Source organism: Cervus canadensis, chromosome Y (assembly GCF_019320065.1).
Source record: "Cervus canadensis isolate Bull #8, Minnesota chromosome Y, ASM1932006v1, whole genome shotgun sequence".
In the NCBI taxonomy this organism is placed as follows: Eukaryota; Metazoa; Chordata; class Mammalia; order Artiodactyla; family Cervidae; genus Cervus; species Cervus canadensis.
The window spans coordinates 2,189,740-2,203,666 of NC_057420.1; the positions used below are offsets into that span (position 1 = coordinate 2,189,740).

Here is a 13,927-nt window from a genome sequence, read left to right on the forward strand (position 1 = left end):
TGTTTACCTTGACATTCTTTGTGGTATCACTGTGTATTTTGAAAAAAATGCCTTGAACGAGGAGAGTGTAATAGTACATTCCCTCATGGACTGCAGGCTATGCAGGAAGTGTTCTCAAGGCCTTCCAACCCATTAATGATGATCTGTAGAATGGAGCAGGGGTAACCATGGCAGCTTGTGATGGCAACAACGGTTTTACAGGGTCATCTCTTAATTAACTCCCTCATAGAAGACAAAGAAGTTTAAAGATAAGTACTAAAACTGTTGTCTTACACACACACACACACACACACACACACACACACACACACACCTATACACATATATACACATATGTGAGTATGTGCATTTATTTATATGTAAAAATATATACTAAAATTTTGTTCCTTGTGAATAATAAATAAAATATTAAAATCTGACATAAATGACAACACACTTTTAAAACTTAAGCCAATGGAATTTGAATTTGCAGAGGAAACATGATTACTGACATTATTTTAGAATATTTGAGTATGGAGCTGTTAATACAAACAGAACCAGGTTTTACTTGGTTTTATTCTTGTAAGAAAACTCCTTGTGGGCAATGCCCCCACCCCCGCCCCAGCATTGCCTGCACTGGATGTGGGCCGCTCCCCCTGATGCATCTGTGGACGGCCACTGCTCCATTCTAAAGTCCTTAGCTTAAAAGCGCCTAAGCAATAATGCCTTTGTGACTTCTAATAGCCACCATTATTTTCCTTCCTTTCTTCCCTGATACCTCCCGTTTTCTTTCCTGTTCTTTCTTATTATACAACTGATAAAATTTGCTTTCCAATTAGAGTTATTTCAAAATACTGGCAACATTCCCCAAGTTGTAAAATACATCCTTGAACTCAGCTTACACCTAAGTTTGTGCCTTACACTCCACCACCTCTGTATTTCCCCTTCCCCTCTCCCCATTCGCTGGTAAATAGTCCATGTTCTATAGATCTGTGACCCTCTATTTTCATTATATTCTCCACTTTGTGGGGTTTTAAGATTCTGCAAGTGATACCATACAGTATTTGTCTTTCTTATTTTACTTAGCATTATGCCTTTCATGTTGCTGCAGATGGTATTAATTTCATTCTTTGTATGGCTGAGTGACATTCCATAGGTCTTCCTTGGTGGCTCAGTGGGAAAGAATCTGCCTGTCAAGGAGGATATGAGGGCTCAAAACCTAGGTAATGAAGATCCCTTGGAAAAGACAATGGCAACCCACTGGGGTGTTCTTGCCTGGAAAATTCCATGGACAGAGGAGGCTGGAGAGGGTAGAGTCCATAGGGTCCCCAAGTGTGGGAAATGACATAGTGACTGAAGAAAAATCAGTGTTCCTTTGTATGCATACACCACATCTTTATCCATTTATCTGTCTCTCATCTAATGGACATTTAGGTTGATTCCACACTGGTGAATTGTGTGCTTCAGGGAACGTTGGGACACATGGGTCTTTTTGATTAAATAAATAAATATATATTTAATAAATATATTATTGGATATATTGGATATATATTGGAGATATATTGTGTGTGTGTGTGTCTGTGTATTAGTGTGTGTGTGTGTGTTAACAAATATGTTTTATTTAACCAGTTTTCACAGCTGAATATTTATTCTATAAAAGTTTTTCGTATTGTATAGTTTATATATAGTTCAAACTATGGAACAAAAAAAGTAGGTCCCACAGATGGAAAAATACTGCACCAATCAATACAAGTAAAGGCAGATTTTCACTCTGCAAGCTCTCGGTGAAGCTGCGAGGTGGTCGGCTTTTAGAACCTTAAAAACTGTCCAAGTGAGACAGTTTTATTTTATTAATCACAGAGTGATTTTATTTCACTCTCCGTACATTCCATATAATTGCAAGGTGTGACCAGGGGACAGGCTTCTAGAATCGTCCCCACCCCTGGCAGGAATGTGGACATCTATTGACACAGGGCACTCTCAGACAACATCCTGTACTTGGTATACTGTGTAGACGTGAAAGCAGAGACCAAGAACATGAAATGTCAATATAATAAGTAGTTTTCTTAAAAAGGACTTTCTGCATTTAATAGTGTGAAAATAGAATGTTAAGTTATTAAATGAAATATGTTCTAATTGAAACTAAAAATTACACTTTAGAAGCATAAAAGTACTTTTTATTTTTGGTGTAATACATTGAACATATCTACAAATAGAAAATCAAAACTCTATATAAAGTAGTAGTCAAACGCAATATCAAAAAGCACTCATGTAGTTATTTTTCAAAAGGGTCAGAAAAACTAATTATAAACATTCTAAGTCTGACTTATAACTTAAGATACCATACTGAAGCTAGTCAGTGATTCACTAATATTGCAAAACAAGCTTTCCCCTAGAGAAAGTGGTTTCTTCCTGTTAACTGCACAAGAATCAAACATTTAAAAAGAGGGAACAATCAACTGATATCTCAGCATGGATCCCAGGTGTATTTTCCTTCAGGAGTATGTCCATCAGTGGGTGTTTAACCAGAAGTACTCATCCTAAAAGATACGTCTCCCATTTGATTTAGAATTTTTGATCGCTGAGACTTTGGATCTCTTCGAGATAAGAGCACATCTCAGATCTTTCCATATTTCGATCTGGGGCAGGGATGGTGAGGCTGGCTAACACCTCTTTCTTAGCTTCCAAAAAGAAATAACAAGGGAAAACAAACATTCTTTCAGACTTTGCTGGCACCAAAACAAGAAAACACACTTTTTTTTTTTTTTTTTAGACAGTACTAGTCGAAGATACAAAAATTAGAGCCTCAAAGAGCAGCCCAGAGCTCACCATTATGGTTTTACACTTGTGTGTGTATTAAGCATAAAATACTGACATTTGGACAAAGGAGTTTTGCAGTTATTTATTCTGAAGTTACAGGACTTCAAAACTCCTTGGCAATAAATAGCTTGGCTGTCTCAAGTCCTGCTTCCCAGCGGGAATTCCGGGCGAGCTGGCCCGGGCTGTGAGGTCCAGTGCGGTACAGCCTGGTGAGGTTGGCGGCCTGGCCATCAGAACTCTTCGATCTTCCTCTGCAGGTACTTGAGTACGGAATCCATGCCCTGCGCCATGCCCCAGATCTTCTTCAGCACCTCGCACTCCTGCTCCTTGGCCTGCTCCAGATCCAACCTCATGTTGCAGCGCACAAGGCACTTGGATTCCTCCAGAAGGACGGGGTTGCAAGAGGTGAGCTCCTTGATGCGGTCCATGACGTCTTGGGTGAAAGTCCCAGGCCAGAACACCCAGGAGACCAGACCTTTGCCGCATGACTCATGTGCCCTTAGCTTCCACCCACAGAGAAGCATTTCATTGGCAGAAGCTCCTTCCATAATCTTCGGGAATATGACTGTGGAACAGCCGTCTGGAATCTGTCCGAAGGTGGTATAGCGCGACTTGAACCACGCCTTTCCGTTGGCCCAGACCAGGTCACAAAGAGGCAGGATGGATGCTCCTAGCCCAGTGGCCGGGCCATTCACGGCTACGATAATAGGCTTCGTGAAGTGGATGAAGGTGTTCACGAAGCTTCTGATGGCCTCAGCCATCCTGGCACTCTCCCTCTTGCGGTCGTCTGTCAGGTGCCAGATGAAGTAGACAAAGTCCAGGCCACAGCAGAAGAAGCTGCCCACAGCGCTGAGAAGCACCAGCTTGCTGCTGTCGGCCCAGCCGTGCTCAGCGCGCTCTGCAGCTCCTTCATGACCTCCGGGTTCAGTGAGTTGTTCTCGGACGACTTGGTGGACAGCAGGATGTGGGTGAAGCCGTCCTGCTTCCGGACCATGATGTCCCGGTACCTGGAGGCGCTCTCTGTCTGTCTGGCACACATGCAAGCGCAGCAGCTTATCAAAGGGCTAGTCTGTCCTCGATGAACTCGTCTTCCCGGCTGTCAAGCCCGTGACTGACGTTTGCAGGGAGGTCATCCCGTTAGCCTTCAGGGCATCCATGAACGGGGAGGTGCCTTTCCCGTTCACGGCCAGCCCCGTGGTCGGGCCGCCGATGCGGGGCAAACACCTGCTGCGCCAGCGGGTGTATCCACGGCCAGCTCCCCATCCACGCCCACACCACCATCAGGCCCAGAAGGGCCCCGACCTGGCTTCTCAGCGGCGGCCTCCGTGGCGGCTGTGTACTCCAGTCCCTGCTCCACGGGGTCCAGCTTCTCGAGGCTCTCATCGTGAAAGCGGTACACCGGGGTGCTTACCTTGATGGGGCTCTTGGGCATGAGGATCCTGATGTCAGACGGGGCCAGGTCTGTGTTTTTGCGGGTGGCCAGGCCTGGCGTTGGGCTCTTCCTGAACTTCTGACTGGTGGTAAGGAGCAGGCTGCTCTTGGCCTCCTGCTCTTTGCCCACCACTAGTGCCTTGGGGGCCGACTTGGAGAAGCTGCTGTTGGTGGATCTGGAGATCCGCCTCTGGCCATTGTTCCTGGAGGTCTGATTGGCTCTGGAGAAGGTGCCCTCCTTCTGCTTCTCACTGTGGCAGCAGTTGAAGTTGTGGATGCACTCCTTACAGTTCACCAGGTACTGCTCTGGCTCCCAGGTGTCATCCTGGCTGTTGTAGCCTTTCCACCACACTAAATATACCGTCTTCCTTTTGTTGCTTTTCCTCTTATCAAGGATCCTTTCAGCCTCATACAGATCCTCAGAGGCCCTGGTGCGTGGCATGGGGAAGGGCCACCCAGGCCACCTTATTCATTTTGAAGACTCCCAGTGGTCTGCTCCAGAGCAAATGAGCATGCATATATGTAGGTGGCCACACCCTTATGATTATGAATTCAGTCACTTCCCCAGCCAATGGCAGCCCTTCATGAGCATTGGCATCACAAAGACTCATCCTGAAAACTCTGAGGGTGGATGGGGAGCAGTTCAGATGATTTGGTGGGAGAAATGAGGCATTTGTTATGAACCTAAAGAGCCCACCAATCTCACCTGCCATCCTCATCTCTCTAAGTCAACACAGATTGGTCCCATGGCAGGGAGAGTGTGTCTCCTCCAAACCGAGCCTCACAGCTGGTTTTCAGCCTTTCATTCAATTCTCTCTCACATTACATTTTTATCTACTTTTAGTTTTCTTGCCTCACATCCCTCCATGATAACTAGGCTGTGGAAATGAGAATGATTTCACTTTCCTCCTACAACCGGTGTTAATGCACCTTGAAGACCATTCAATTCTGGGCCACTTATGAGAAACCTTTTCCATCCCACCTCCTTTTCTCAGTCTTCTTCTAGCTCTCCTTTGTTTTCTAGTCTCCAGTCTGAAACCCCTGTCCTCAAGCTGTGAGAATGCACTGAATACATCCACTTGCTATTGCTTCACTTGGCACTCGCTTGTTTCAACTTGAGGACTAATGGTCACCTCCCTAGGTGTAATAGCCAGGCTTTGTTTTAACATGGTGGTATGGATGAGGCAGATAAATGCATGCTTTGGGTTGTGCTGGATGACCCCAAGAAGGAAATGACCACGTGTGGCTGATTAGTACTCTCAGGAAGGGAGGGGTGGAGCTTGCCCAGTCATGTGTGAGCCTCGTGTGCAAAGGTCTTCACAACATGCACCCTCACAAATTTCACACCCTGTGTTCCTGACAGAACCTCCTTTGTGTTTTACCTCACAATTGAGACCATGGTGGAATTCATTTCCATAAAGAGCTACCACAAGCTTCCAGCTTCTTAGAGGAAACACTGAGTAATCATGCCTACCCATCTTGCTCTTAAGTTCTCTTGTTGAGGTTGTTGGCTCTGGAGGATAGGAGGGTGAGTTGTGTGCTTCACCACAGTCCCTGTGTTCCTAATTGACTAGCAGGTTCAGCCGACATGAGATGTACCCCTGGGAGACAGTCTTTATTGACTTTGTGGGATTTCCAATGGTTTCCATAAAGTGCTCTCTTCCTCGTGTCCCCTGGTTGCTTACTCACCTGGGTCACACATGAATGTTCATAGCAGTCTTATGTCTAATTGTCAAAATTTGAGAGACGGAGCTGGTGCAGGTGGGGGTGTACAGGGAGTACATCTCTATCCAAGACTCCATCAGGAATACACCTTCAGACACAAGTGCTTGCAGAACCTCAGCTGAGAGCAGACAGGACTGCCTGAACAGAGCAAATAATATATGGAACCACAAAAAATCAGTAGGATGAAGGAACTAGGGGGGAAACATTAGTGTTAGTAGGACTGGACCTGCCCTCAGTGTGTCGGAGACCTGAAGTAGGTGTCCGATCTCCACATGGGAGCAACTGTCAGGATCAGAGGAGAAACACTTCAGGCTAAGAGTCAAACAGTTGGTGTGGCAGCCTAAATGGAATGAGAATGAGACAGTCCTTTGCACAGCCATTTACACCCCAGAGAGGGATACAGGTCCTGTAGGAGGTACAGCCCGTAGCATATGGTTCATAGAGATTGTGGAGAAATCCGTGCCCGTGGGCTGCTGTCTACTGGTTAGAGACAAATTGATGGAGTGTTCAAATGAGGAGATTATGTGGGAACATCTTGTGGAGGTAAGCCAGGCAGCCATGGAAGGAAGGGGACACCCCTGAGTCATGTATAGGGGGTGGAGCCCTCACCCTAGCCTCTTGCTCCACACATGCCTTCATCACAACTGAAAAATATAGAGGCTGGCTCATCAAGGACTTGAATCACTGAATTAGTGAGTAAGACTCCACCCAGGGTGCTCTTTTAAGTGACTGATGATCCAAACTACAGAATAGGGCCCCAGCATGTGGGTCAGCCCTCTATTTGCCTGGCACGCTCAATGACAGAGAAGGACCCCAGACAAGAGAACTCTCGAAGCGCCTGAATGCATGGAACTATGGAGAAATACTAGGTAAAGAGGCCTCTGATTGCCAGCAATGATAGGCTCAAGGAAAGATTCTGATAGGGCCATAAATTCTGCAGTAGAGGCAGTCCAAGTCCCTGGACACTTGGCACTGACAGGGTCCCCACAAGCCAAGCAGCTGTCACCTTCATGCTCAACTCTCACTTGGGCAGAGCTGCCACTGCGAAAGACTCTTGCATCTTTGATCTCAGGGTTTCTTCGGTATTGTCAGGCACTTTTCTACCCTGTAGACTGTGGCAGGACTCTCTATCTGGGAGGGGGTTCTCCATGTGAGAATACTGGAGCCTGTTGTTCAATACTGATCTCCATACCCTTCTAGAGCACTCTATTACCTGCTGTGCTAATCACCAAACCCCTCAGTGCCTAACGATGTCAGAACCCCTGTGACCCAAGCAGCCACACCACCTCCACACCTGGCCCTCACATGGGCAAACCCAAAGCCTCCAGGGTCGCCTCAGGAGCAAATCCCAGTGGACACACCACATGCAGAGATGGAAACAAAACCACAATTGAAACCCAGCAGCAGTGTAGCTAAGGAAGTAGACCCAGGACTTTCCAACCAGGAGTCCAACTGCAGACGAAATCCACACTATCAACTAGCAAGACTGTGTCTATGAAATATAGAAAAGGTCATTGATAGCTCCTCCAAACAATCAATCAAACAAACAACAACAACAGAAGAAAAGGCACTAGTTATGATACCTGTGGATATTGGAGGCAAGAACACACAGGAGTGGAACCAGATTAGATTGTGAGCTGCCCGCACAGCAGGTCCAGAGATCAGCACAATGATGAAGGGTATCGTAGGGAGGTGAGGTGGACTGTGAATCCAAGTGAGGAAAAGGACACTGGTAGCAATGACCCAAGATAAACATGTATTGTTCTTCTCTTTTGACTTGTTCTGTAGATTCCTTCAGATTTTTTTCTCTCTTTCTTCACGCCCTCACCCTCAGTGTTGTAGTTTTGAATTTTATAGGCACTATGAAATCAAATCAAGATTTTGAGCATTTTTTTTTTTTTTTTAGTTTCCTCTGTCACATTTTTATTCCTGTTATAAACCTCTTCTTCTATCTTGGCCTGTTGCAGTTCTGTAGAATTTTCCTTTTATTATTTCTTCAGCCTTCTTCTATTTTTTATCTTTAATATTTTCAACCTCTTAATTTTTTTTTCTACATTCATTCTTTGTTTGTTTTTCCTAATCTGCTTTTCCACTTGTAGTTTACCTTTTTGTATATTAATCATCTTTATCTACCTCTGTTTAAGATGGCATATCTCTTCTCTCTTTCCATTCTCTCAACATATTTGTTAGTTCTATTTTAACTGCTTTATTCCCCAACTAGGAGCTTGCTGTAGTTCCATTCTCCAGCTTGTTCTTTAGTACATTTTGTTATTGTAGATCAACTTTTGGTTTCCTTTGTTCGCTGGATCAGTTTAATGCATTTTATATTCCTTGGAATGTTTTGATGTTCCTAATGGTGTATATGTTTATGTGTATATTTGGTCACACTTTTTATTTTTGTTATACACCTCTGCCTCTATGTTGGTCTTTTGCTGCTCTCTGGAATTTTGTTTTGTTTTCTAGTTTTTATAGTCGTCTTCCATTTGTTCCCCCCCTTTGAACCTTAAATATCTTTAATATTTTTAATCATTTTTATTGTTTTCTACATTTATTCCTTTCTTTGCCTATCCTCTGCTTCTTTTCCCCTTTTGGTTAATCTGTAATGTATATACATATCATTATTCTACCTCTTTTACCTTTGCATATCTGTTCTTTCTCTTCTTCATTCCCTTTCCTATAAATGTATTTTTAGGTTTACTTTCTTTGCTTTACTCCTCAATTGTCTTTATTTCCCAGTTTTGTTTTTCTGTTTGTCCTTATTTACTATTTTCCAGTAGATGTAATTTTTGATATTCTATGTGTGACAGGTTAAACTATTTTACCCTATTTTGTTGGACTCTTGATTTTCCTTATGGCTGTATATGTATATGTGTAATTTCAGTCAGTTATTTCATTGTTGCTATAAACCTCTGACTCTACACTGGGCAATTTGGCTGAAGTTTTTTTTTTTTTTTTTTTTTTTTTTTTTTTTTTTTTTTTTTTTTTTTTTTTTTTTTTTTTTTTTTTTTAATTGTTTGTTTGTTGGTTTGTTTGTTTTCCTCTTTTCCACTTTCTTTCTCTTTTTTATAATTTTCACTTAAAAAATTTTCAACCTATTATATGTTTTCCCATTTATTCCTTTGTGTGCCTATCCTACATTTCTTTTCCCCTTGCAGTTAATCTCTAACATATAGAAGTCTTCAATCCCCTCTATTTAAATCTGCATAGCAATACTATCTTTCTCTTCTTTACTTTCCTATCAATACATTTGTTAGTTTTATTTTCAAGTTTAATCCCCCTTGGCAAGATGATTTAGTTTTGCTTTCGAATGTAGGCTATAGTTTTGTTCTTAACACATAAATATATTATAGATTTGCTTTATTTGTTGTTGAGATTACTGTGTTTTATTTTACTGAACTCCTTTCAGTTTGCTAATGTTGGGTGGGTGTGAGTATATACTCATATATATACATACATATATAGGCATATATACATATATATGAATATATATATATACAATATACATGAATATATATACATTTTATTTTTATTGGACTCCTTTCACTTTGGTAATGTGTGTGAGTCTTTTTTTGTGTGTATATATATATATACACATATATACAAATGTATATAAACATATATACGCATATATATATATACATGCATATATGCATGTTGGATTATTTTCATTATTACTAGCCTTATTTTGTAACTGCATGTTGTCTGGGGTCTATCTTTGGTGTCTCATATTTGAACGTTTCTCATGGTTTTAAAGCCACAACAAACCTCTTGTGGAATCTTCGTTCCTGACAAGAGATCAAGACCTGAGCACTCACTCCACTATTCAAGACTACCAGAGAACTAACCCTCAAGGAGGGTTATCAAATATCAAATACTGTGAAGACACACATAGGAAACCACTTGAACACAAGACCCAGTATCACCCAACCATGAGTTGCACCCCGTGTGGTACACCTAAGCCAAAAAACAAACAGAACAAAAATAAAAATCCAATCATCAGCAGACAGGACTGCCACAGTACTCAGCCTGGCCCATCAGAGGGAAAACAATCAGAGTAAGTCACCACATATCTCACTCAGAAGCACCATATGCAAAACACTGGATGGACCTTAGTAAGAAAGGAAGAAAGAATTAAACCTTGAAGCCTGGGTAAAGAGAGCTGAAACAAAAGAAGTTAAAAAGATACTGAAAAGTCAGAAAAATACTACACACATGAGGAATAAGCTAGAAACACAGAAGTCCAAAAAAATGAAGAAAAAAATATATATTTCCGAAGAAGGATTCAGAAAAAAAATGATAGTAAAAATGATCAACAATTTGAAAACAAAATGGAGAAAGTGCAAGAATCAATGAAGAAATTCCTAGATTAATTGAAGAATAAACATACAGAGACAAACAGCATAACTACTGAAATCAGAAACACTCTAAAATAAATCAATAGCAGACTATCTGAAGCAGAAGAATAAATCAGTAAGCTGAAAGGTAAAATGGAAGAAATAACTGCTAAAAAGCAGAATAAAGTAAAAAGAAGGAAACCAACAGAGGATACTCTCAGAGATATCTGGGGCAATATTAAATGCATCAATATTCCAATTATAGGAGTCCCACAAGAAGAAGAGAGGAAGAAACAGTATGGGAGCAATTTTTGAAGGTACTAGAGTTGAAATTTTCCCAAATGAGGAAAAGGAAATAGTCAAACAATTTCAAGAGGCACAAACAGCCCCATACTGGACAAACCCAAGGAGAAATGTTTCAAGACACATACTAATCAAACTAGCAAATTTAAACACAGAGAAAGGATATCAAAAGCAATAAGGGAGAAGCAACATGCCACATACAAAGGAAACCCCATATCTTGAGAGTTGCTCTTTCAGCAGAAATTCTGCAGGCCAGAAGGGAATGGAAGGATATATTTCAAGTACTGAGTGGGAAACCTGTACCACCAAGATTACAGGACCTGAGAGGTATCTCATTCAAAATTGATGGAGAAATCAAAAGCTGTTCAGAGAAGCAAAAACATAAGACAACTCAGTACCACAAAGAGAGCTTTAGGAAAAAATGTCAAAGCGACTTATACAGTCAACAATACAACGGAAAAAAAAAAAAAATCAGCATAATCAACCCAAATCACTCAAAAAAAATGACAATTCATTTCATTTCAGTCAGATCGAGGATCACGGGTCAGTCACTCAGTTGTATCAAAGTTTTTGCGACCACGTGAACCACAGCACACAACGCCTCCTGCCGGGAGCCAGCACACAAGATCCCATCCATAACAAGGTCAGGAGGAGAAGACCTGACAAGGAAGGCACATCAGGACTTCAGGGATTTCAAAAAGCTGTCCCGGTGCTAACCTGAAAGATTATATGTCTTTTGGATGCTTGCTATATTGGACTACTCCCTAATTTCTGTGACACGGGTTGAAGGCCTTCCCCAATCTCTTTCCAACCAGAATCAACTTAGAACTTTAGTCAATATGTTCCCCGGATGGTGGGATCCTATAAGATTATCCAGGATGAGAGGAGTGATTCAATTTAGACCCCTTTGCTGGCATTCTAGCCTGTTTGACAAATGCGTACTAATGCACATGACTGCTCACCACAACTTAATCACAAACAGAATTATTAACCTGATCACACAAAAGGCCCTAATAAGCAGAGAGACCTTCAGGGGGTGAGCAAGCTCTATTGGAGAACACAGAAATATTATTCTAAATGTGGTTATATTTAAGGATATAGAAATATAAGGGTTTAGAATTGTTCATTTTAACCATGAATGCTAAAGAGGGGCTGCCACACTGGAGCTGCAGAGTTTTAGTGTGGTAAAACTTTTAGAAAATTTTACTGATAATTTCTTCAAAAAGACTGATGTTTGTGTTCAATAAAGAATAGATTACAGAAAACAACTTTGCATTCACCTAGTTCATAAAATGTCAATAGACCTCAAGGCCAGAGATGATGTAAAAGACTTTATCAAACAAGTATGCAGAAAAACCCTGGTTTTGTGAAGGACAAGCTGATGCAATATTAAACTATTTTCCCCTTAAAAATGTACAACTTAGAATATAAAAGCTGCAGTAAAAAATAAATATTTGCCAGACTGTGCTACACACACCCAGCCTGGTCTCTCTGTCTCTGTCTGTCTGTCTCTCTGTCTCTCTCTCTCTCTTTGTCTCCCCAATGCCATTCATCCAGAGGATACCCTGGATCCTGCTGAGCCTGGAAAATGGAAGGATCTGTGTCCATCACCAACTCCTGGATTTTACCAAAATTCATCTCCATTTAGTTGGTGATGCCATCCAACCATCTCATCCTCTGTCGTCTCCTTCCCCTGCTGCCCTCAATCATCCACAGTATTGGGAACTTTTCAAATGAGTAAGCTCTTCATGTTGTTGTTTAAAATACTGGAATTTCAGCTTCAACGTCAGTCCTTCAATGAAAACCTAGCACTGATCTCTTTTAGGATGGACTGGCTGGATCTCCTTGCAGTCTAAGGGACTCACCAGAGTCTTTTTCAACACCACAGTTCAAAACCATCAGTTCTTCACTGCTCAGCTTTCTTTATACTTCAACTATAACATGTGTACATTACTACTTGAAATAATCATAGTCTTGAATAGATGGACCTTGTTGCCAAAGTAATATCTCTGCTTTTTAATATGTTCTGTATGTTGGCCATAGCTTGCCTTCCAAGAAGAAAACTTCTTATAATTTCATGGCTGCAGTCACCATCTCTTGCGATTTTGCAGACCAAAAGAAAATTAAAACAAAAAAAAATCTGCAGGTGTTTCCAATTTTCCCATCTATTTGTCATGAACTGATGGGAACAGATGCTGTGATCTTCATTTTCTGAATGTTTAGCTCAGCCACTGTTTTCACTCTCCACTTTCACTTTAAGCAAGAGGCTCTTTAGTTCTTCTTCAATTTCTGCTCTAAGGATGATGTAATCTGCATATATGAGGTTATTGATACTTCTCCTGGCAATCTTGATTCCAGATTGTCCTCCATCCAGCCCGCATATCTAAAGATATACTCTTCCTACAATTACAATAACAAGGAGAGGATATTCAGTCATGATATAACCATTTTCCTCTTGGAAACCAGTCTGTTGTTCCATGCCCAGTTCTAACCGTTGCTTCCTGACCTGCATACAGGTTTCTCAAGAGGCAGGCCAGGTGGTCTGATGTTTTCTTCTCTTCAGAATTCTTCACGGCTTAATGTGATCCACACTGTGAAAGTCTTTGGCATAGTCGATAAAGCAGAAATAGCTGTTTTTCTGAAACCCTCTTGCTTTGTTGATATTTTATCATGTAGGAAATTTGACCTTTGTTTCCTCTGGCTTTCCTAAAGCTAGTTTGAACATGTGGCAGTTCACAGGTTATGTACTTTTGAAACCTGTCTTGGAGAAAATTGAGCATTAGTTTCCTAGCATTTGAGATGAGTGCATCTTTGTGGTAGTTTGAGCATTCTTTGGAATTGCCTTTCTTTGGGATTGGGGTGAACACTGATCTTTTCCAGGCCTGCGGCCACTGCTGAGTTTTCCAAATTTGCTGACCTATCGAGTGCAGCATTGCACAGCATCATCTTTTAGGATGGAAATAGCTTCACTGGAATTCTTACACATCCTCTACCTTTGTTCAGAGTGATGATTCCTAAAGCCTACTTGACTTCACATTCCAAGATGTCTGGCTCTAGGTGAGTGATCACACCATCATGATTATGTGGCTTGAGATGATCATTTGTGAAATTCTTCTGTATAGTCATGCCACCTCTTCTTAATGGCTTCTGCTACTGTTAGGTCCATAGGAATTCTGTCCGTTATTGTGCCAATCCTTGCATAAAATATTCCCTAGGCAATTCTAATTTTCTTGAGGAGATCTCTAGTCTTTCCCATTCTATTGTCTTCCTGTATTTCTTTGCATTGATCTCTGAGGACGGCTTTCTTATCTTTCCTTGCTATTCTTTGGAACTCT

At 41.5% G+C, this 13,927-nt stretch overlaps 1 pseudogene; it reads right to left on the minus strand.

Moving 5' to 3' along the window:
* Nucleotides 1–3,029: 3,029 nt before the first annotated feature.
* Nucleotides 3,030–13,927, minus strand: part of LOC122436458 — a 37,051-nt pseudogene continuing 26,153 nt past the window's right edge.